Consider the following 8,231-nt stretch of genomic DNA (forward strand, 5'->3'; position numbering starts at 1 on the left):
ACAATCCTTAATAGTATAGATATGATTTGTAGGAGTTCTATTTCGACCAAAAACCATTAAGTGACACTTTTTAATAAGTTCCATTCTGGTGCTATCACACCAATAGCTCAACCGATCCAAGTCAGATTGTAATTTTTGATAGTCACCATCATTCTCGATTTTCAAATATAATTTTAAATCGTCAGAAAACATTAGGAAAAAAGCATAGTGGAAACAAGAGGCAACATCATTAACATAGATATTGAATAGAAGGGGTCCAAGATGTGACCCTTGTGGCACTCCTGAAGGTACCCTAATTTCAAACGATTGAAAACCCTGAACACATACTATTTGTATTCTTTCAGATAGGTAGGATAACAACCATTCTAAAAGTTCACCCTGGATACCCAGACCTCTCAACTTGTTGATTAAAATCTTGTGATTTACCCGGTCATACGCCTTTGTAAAGTCTGTGTATAAAGCATGAACCCGGAAGCCGATTCCACAAGGAAGTCGGTAAATGTCAATAAATTAAGTTCAGTGGAGCGGCTAGAGAGAAATCCAAATTGCTACTCGATAAAACAGCATTTTAAACTTGATGACAAATAGTCACATACAAGACTTTCAAAAACTTTGGGAATGCAACTCAGAATGCTAATCGGACGATAATTGTTCACTTGAGACTTATCTCCAGATTTTAGTATTGGGGTAATAAAGCTAGTTTTCCAGTAGGCTGGGAACATCCCTGTCTTTAATGACAGGTTAAAAATGTGAAAAAGAGGTCTAGAAAGTAAAAAGCTTAAGTGTTTAAGAAAAGAAGGTGGAAGACCATCTGGACCTAGCCCCTTGTTGCTATCCAAAATGGAAAGTTTTTCATATATAGACGAAATAGAAATGCCAAATTGAGATATAGTAAATTGTGATAAGTTGATGTCACCAGAATCGAAAATATTATCCTGCAAAACGCAAAACACAATCTCTATCACTATAAGTTTTTGAAAACTCATTACTTATTACTTTCAAGTAATAATCTTTTCTGAATTGGGCTTGCCCGTAAATAAATTTTTTTTTAAACTCCTAATGGATTCTGCAATCTGCCGGAATAGTCCTGTCGCCAGGGGGGGTACAACGGCCTCCTTTATTCAGATGGACTTACCCAAGTTTTTTTCATGTATTTTGACCCGTAGAATACGAATTTTTTGGGTAACAGTTGATCCGAATGTCGATAAGATTGTTAGTGACCAAGAACTTGAGGAATTACATAACCGCGATCTCTTGCAAAACAAAACATTTTTTGGTATTTTTTGGGTCATTCTAAGCAAAATATGTTTCTACAATTTTTTTCGTAGGATGGCTAGTTTTCGAGATAACCGCGGTTGAACTTTCAAAAAATCGAAAAATTGCAATTTTTGAACCCGAATAACTTTTGATTAAAAAATAAAATAGCCAGTCTGCTTACCGCATTTGAAAGTTTAAGTCAAATTATATCGGTTTTAATTATTTGCATTGCTAAAAATTTATTTTTTTATTGTTTAACAAAGCTATAAACACATAGTGTTTCCCATGCCTTTACATGCGTTTTAACGCATGCTACGTAGAAATAGCCTCGATTGCACTAGTACCTATTCTACCTACTCGTTCGATTTTAAATGAGAAATCATAGAAAACATCACTCACGCACTAGGTGTTTGTAGCTTTGTTTAACAATAACACAATAAATTTTTAGCAATGCAAATAATCAAAACCGATATAATTTGACTTGAACTTTCAAAGGCGCTAAGCAGAATTGCTATTTTATTTTTTAATCAAAAGTTATTCAGGTTTAAAAATTGCAGTTTTTCGATTTTTTGAAAGTTCAACCGCGTTTATCTCGAAAACTGAGCATCCTACGGGAAAACTTGTTAGAACATTTTTTACTTAGAATGACCCAAAAAATACAAAAAAAAAATGTTTTGTTTTGCGAGAAATCTGTTATGTAATTCCTCAAGTTCTTGGTCAATAACAATCTTATCGACATCCGGATCAACTGTTATCCAAAAAATTCGTATTCTACGGGTCAAAATACATGAAAAAAACTTGGGTAAGTCCATCTGAATAAAGGAGGCCGTTGTACCCCCCCCCCCCCACAGGCGACAGGACTAGAAGGGCAATAAGCGTTTGCTTTGGCAAATGTGAGATTGACATGTAGAGTATCACTCCAGTGAGTGATCTCCTTTAAAGAACTAGCTAAATTTAAATTTAGTGTTTTTTTGACAATGAGCGTAAATAAATAAATAAATAAACATTCATCGATTTGGAGTTTGGTATTCCTCTCTGAGCACATTTTTATGGTTGCTTGGATTTATATCCTTATATCCTAAATATCTTGGATTTATACTGGATAATACACTCTCTCTGAAACCTCATTTTCAATATATTTGCAAGAAAATATCTAAAAAATTACTTTTCTTTAATAGAATTAGCAAAGATCTATCATTATTTTCAAGGATCACTGTATAGTCCTGTCGCCAAGGGGGGTACAACGGCCTCCTTAATTCAGATGGACTTACCCAAGTTTTTTTTATATATGTTGACCCGTAGAATACGAATTTTTTGGGTAACAGTTGATCCGGATGTCGATAAGATTGTTATAGACAAAGAACTTGAGGAATTAAATAGCAGCGATTTCTCGCAAAACAAAACATCCTTTTGTATTTTTTGGGTCATTCTAAGCAAAAAATATTCCTACAAGTTTTTTCGTAGAATGCATAGTTTTCAAGATAACCGCGGTTGAACTTTCAAAAAATCGAAAAATTGCAATTTTTGACCCCGAATAACTTTTGATTAAGAAATAAAGTAGCAATTCTGCTTACCGCATTTGAAAGTTCAAGTCAAATTCTACCGGTTTTGATTAATTGCATTGCTAAAAATTAATTTTTTTATTGTTAAACAAAGCTATAAACACATAGTGTTTCCCGTGCCTAATACATGCGTTTTAACGCATGCTACGTAGAAATTGCCTCGCTTGCACTTGTAGCTACTCTACCTACTCGTTCGATTTTAAATGAGAAATCATTGAATACATCACTCACGCACTAGGTGTTTACAGCTTTGTTAAACAATAAAATAATAAATTTTTAGCAATACATATAATCAAAACCGATATAATTTGACTTAAACTTTCAAATGCGGTAAGCAGAATTGCTACTTTATTTTTTAATCAAAAGTTATTCGGGTTCAAAAATTGCAATTTTTCGATTTTTTGAAAGTTCAACCGCGGTTATCTCGAAAACTATGCATCCTACGAAAAAACTTGTCAGAGCATTTTTTGCCTAGAATAACCCAAAAAATACAAAAAGATGTTTTGTTTTGCGAGAAATCACTGTTATGTAATTCCTCAAGTTCTTTGACTGTTAATCTTATGTTAACAATCTTATCGACATCCGGATCAACTGTTACCCAAAAAGTTCGTATTCTGCGGGTCAAAATATATAAAAAAACTTGGGTAAGTCCATCTGTATTAAGGAGGCTGTTGTACCCCTCCTGGCGACAGGACTAGTATTTAGAAGTATAATTCAGCCCCATTTTGACTACTGTTCAAGTGTTTTATATTTAGGTGATAAATTATCAATTCAATCATTGCAAATCTTGTATAACAGAGGTATGAGAACAATTATTCGATGCAATCGCTACACACCAACTGAGATGATGTATTCTACTTTAGGTTGGTTTTCAGTTCAACAAAGGCTTTACTACCTTACTATGGCTTTCATTTTTAAATTAAAAAAAGGAATGTTGCCTGCATATTTTGATGAATAATGTTACATTGAGGGGTCAAGTTCATTCATATGCCACGAGAAATATTGAAGATTTTGACATTCAAAAAACTAATAAACATAGTACAATGACATCGTTGTTTTACAAATGTATGAATGAATTTAACCATCTTTCCGCCAGTGTTAAGAATGCAGTGACAGTTCAAATTTTTAAAAAATTACTAAAAACATATTTTACCTGGATAAAAAATAATTTTTAATAAGTCTGTATGTGTTGTATATTGCATGTATTGTATATTGTATGTTACATTTAATTAAGCAAATGCATATTTATTGTTAGTAGGATTTCTATTTCAATAAAGAATTTCAATTTCCTATATAGAGGATGTTTCGTAGGATTTGGTTTGGAATTGTATGGTTTAATAATTCCCGTTTTGAGGACCTGGCATATGGTTGGCTGATATCTATGGTTCTAATATGGCAATATCGGCAAGTTAAGTACAACATGATTGTGTTAAATTTTTATAATCTATTTGGTTTAATCTAATTACAAATTTGTTTTGATAAATGCATAGCTGGTGTTGCACCAAAGATGCATTAGCATATCGCTACCTACATTCTAATACCACGTATGAGGATTTTTAGGCGAAACGAGTTAGAGGTGGATTCTGAGTATATTGTGCACGCTCTACTGAATCATTCTAATTTCAAGTACGAGAAATAATTTTTTCTCGTATTTGGGATTAGAATTATTCAGTAGGGGCAACAACGCATTGTGCGAAATAAAAGTGTTGAAACATTTTCACCAGAGTTTATCCCGATTTTTGAGGTAATAGCGCGAAATAAATACTTAACTATATGTGAAAAATTGTATAAGGACATAAACTATCTACAGTGCAAAAAATAGTGGCAAAAATCGTCCTATAAGTAAGTTATAGAACATTTTACTTTAATCAAAACAAACGACATTTTAGGTCTGTTCCTTTGTTTTTTAGTGTTACACTTTTGAGTGTAAGTGTAAGAAATTCTATGGACATTTGAGTGTAAAATGACAGCGGATGTGACAGCGGCTCATGACAGCGGACAGTATTAAACGAAAATTATCGGTGTGCCAATCAAGCAAAGGGACAAGGAACTTCCGAATATGGCCTAACTGGGGGCACATAACATAACATAACCTAATCCTAATATTTACATTTGTAAAGAATATCCTGTTTGTTTTTATTGTCGATTGTGCAGCGAAATTGTGTGCAGCAAATCAAATATAAAGTAGTTTATCGCCTACAGAACTGAATTAGTCCATAGCAGTTATCAGTGTTTCTTTCTTGGGAAGCTTATACATGTAACTTGTATTGTTGTAAATTGTGGGAGTAGGGCAGACAGGGAAAAGTCTTATTTTGTACTGTTCCCAAGGCTCCCCATGCAATACATTTAAATGAATTATCCAAACAAAGCTGGGGACAATGGATAAAAGCCACAAGAAGAAGAGATATAAGGGAACTAAAATTAAAATATGAAAAGTAAACATTTTATAAGTGGTAAGTTTAATGTAATTCAATTAATAAGGATTTTAAATGTCTACAATAATAATAAAGATGTGATAATTCAAGCTTAATTATTAGGAAAGCCAGCCATGTTTCACTTCCATGAAGCAGAGAAGGGAGGTATATAATATACTGTCCCTTTTGTCTTCTCACTAATTTCTCTTTTGCTAATGAAACCTGTAGTGAGGGAATGATATAATCGTGATGTTTTAGCAATTCTGTTGTTCATTTTTTTTGCATTTTTTGTCTATTATAGTTTATAAATATTCAAAATCAGTCATATGTTCTACTAAATTTCCGTCGAGGTTTATATGGATTTCTCTCAGTGTCTTGGAAATAAGTAAAGTTTTAGTCTTTGCTAATTTTATTTTCATTCCTTTGTCTGCAAGTTCTCTCGTCTATAAATTTAGGTTGCTTTGTAAAGATTTCTCTGAACTTGGTATCAATGCAATGTCATCTGCAGATACACATTTACTCAGAGTTATACTTTTTAATCAATTTTAACCTAAATCTAATTTTCGGGACTCTACTGCATTTTTTTTATTGGTTCATTCATATATATAATATAATGAATAGCAGTGAGCTTAAAACTCCACCTTGCCTTACTCCTTGTGTATTAGCAAATTTGTTTGATTCACAGTTTAATGATCGCACAATGTTCCAGTACATAAATTTTACTTGCATCAATTAGTTCTCCTCCAACATCGAACAGTTCAAGCCCTTTCCAAATGTGATGTCCGGGTACCTTGTCAAAGGCTTTTTCCATTGTCTTATAGTAAAGATATGATCTTGGACACTGTGCCCGGTCAGAAACCTTTTTGTGCATCGTCTAGTTGATGTTCCACTTTCTTTCTCAGTCTCATCTCCAGTGTTCATTCATAAATCTTAGCCGGTACACTTAGCATGAAAATACCTCGATAATTTGAACATTACTTTTTTACCTCCCTTCTTTACCAGAAGAGCCATTACTGCTGTTGCCCAATCTTCTGGGATGCGTTTCTGTTTCCAAATTGTTATCAGTAATTTGTGTAAGTAGTGTAATGCAGATTCCCCCATATATTTCAACAATCGTGTTTTGATATTATCTATTCCTGCCACTTTACCATTTTTCATTTTTGCAATGGCTTCCGTTAATTCTTCCATTGTTATTTCATTACTCAACTCTTTGGAATATTTACTCCATCTATTAACTATATCTTGTGGTTGGGTAAGTGTTTCTCCATTTTATTTTTTTTTTATTTGCACGACAGTACTACCTGATTTACCTCTCATTTTTTCAGACCTTAATAGAACAATTTTTGGTTTGTCCTACTACTGTCTTGCTCCATCTTTTCTCCAAATCTCTCCCACTGTTCCAATTTAGCTTTTTTAACTTTTTCTTTCACAAGCTTCCTTGCTTATTAACTGTTATTTTCTAGATAAGCTCTCCATGGTACTTTCTTTTCTTTCACAGCTATTTTTATCTCTTCGCTCCACCAACTAGTCCTTTTTTTTGACTACTTTTATTCAATAAAAATATTAAAATACTCTTGTGATAGTGAAGAGACAGTTTATGTTTCCTTTCGATCCAGAGGCGATACACAATCTCCAGACAGTTGTTTCTGCCTTACGGCGTCCCCAGTGGAGCTGCCTGCACACCTCTGAATCAAAACGAAATCAAATTGTCTATTTAAGTGGAATTTCAAAAATAGTTATCTACTATTAGGATGCTTCAGCGATATCTCTTAAAGAAAAGAGAAAAGTCCCAGATACAAAATTCACTATTAAAATAGTAAATAATTATTTAAATCTGAAACTTTTCTTATTGGAACCCCTTTCTGGTACATCCTTAATCTCTTTTTGACTTTTACAATTTCGGACTTTGAATTATCTTTCTGATCTTTTTTCTAGATTAATGAAAGCAGAATGTAACTGTATACTGCAGAGTCCTTTTCCCTTTCTTTATTCATCATCTCTTGTCTTATAAATTGTAAAAGTCAGAGATTAAGGATGTTACCAGAAAGAAGTTCCAATAAGAAAAGTGTCAGATATAAATAATTATTTACTATTTTTATTTTAATAGTGAATTTTATATCTGGGACTTTTCTTTATTCTTGTGATACTTTCCACATTTTTATGATTTTTTTATGGTACACAATGTAGAATTTTTATTTATGTCTTTGTTTTAGGAACAACCACCAGATATTTAAAAGGTATAAAAAGAAGAAACTGCTGGAATTTCAAAACAAATGTGTTTGACTAGTAAAGATTTGGATAAATAACAGGAGTTACTTTGGGCTATAGCTAAGTGCAGATTTATTTCCTTGTGGCTTCCTATGTTAATTCTTATTAATTATACACTTAAATATGTTTTTAGTCTCAGGAAGATTTTATATTTGATTATTTTTGAATAAACATTATTATTATTACCTTAATTTCCATTAAATAAATTAACTGTAATCAATAAAGTAATCGTTTAATTGTTAATAAATTATCAAGTATGATTCCCAAATATTTTATTTGTTTGACACCTTCTATGGGCTGATTGTGAGATTATAGTTAAGGTACCAAGGGTATTATAAGGATAATAACACTTGAGGTCAATGGTGTATATACCGAGGGCCTTTGGCCTGAGGGATATAAGTTGACTGAAAGCGATATTATCGTTAATACCCGTGGTGCCTTCAACATTTAATGTCCGACTAAATTATTTTTTATAGGCAAAAAATTGAAGGAATTTTGAATTAATTAGTTTTCAAATAAGTACATTTACCAGCAATAGTCGTAACGTAATTGTGGTAACCATAGTTTTACTTGGGTTGTTATTTGTCAACTTGACAGTATTTAACTAGTTATTTAAATTTAATACCCTAGGGCGTAATTTTTCAAAATAATGCCCTAGAGCCTAGGGCATTATATCATACTTAACTGACTTCGAAATCATGTCATTATTTATCAAACTGACTTCAAAATC

At 32.6% G+C, this 8,231-nt stretch overlaps 1 long non-coding RNA gene across 1 annotated transcript; it reads left to right on the top strand.

The window, feature by feature from the left end:
• The first annotated feature begins 4,707 nt into the window (after window positions 1-4,707).
• LOC126886912 (uncharacterized) lies at window positions 4,708-7,761 on the top strand. The gene is made up of 2 exons (XR_007698826.1): window positions 4,708-5,272; window positions 7,447-7,761. It is a non-coding gene; the product is annotated as an uncharacterized LOC126886912 (long non-coding RNA).
• The last annotated feature ends 470 nt before the right edge of the window (window positions 7,762-8,231 follow it).

Source organism: Diabrotica virgifera, chromosome 6 (genome assembly GCF_917563875.1).
Source record: "Diabrotica virgifera virgifera chromosome 6, PGI_DIABVI_V3a".
Lineage (NCBI taxonomy): Eukaryota > Metazoa > Arthropoda > Insecta > Coleoptera > Chrysomelidae > Diabrotica > Diabrotica virgifera.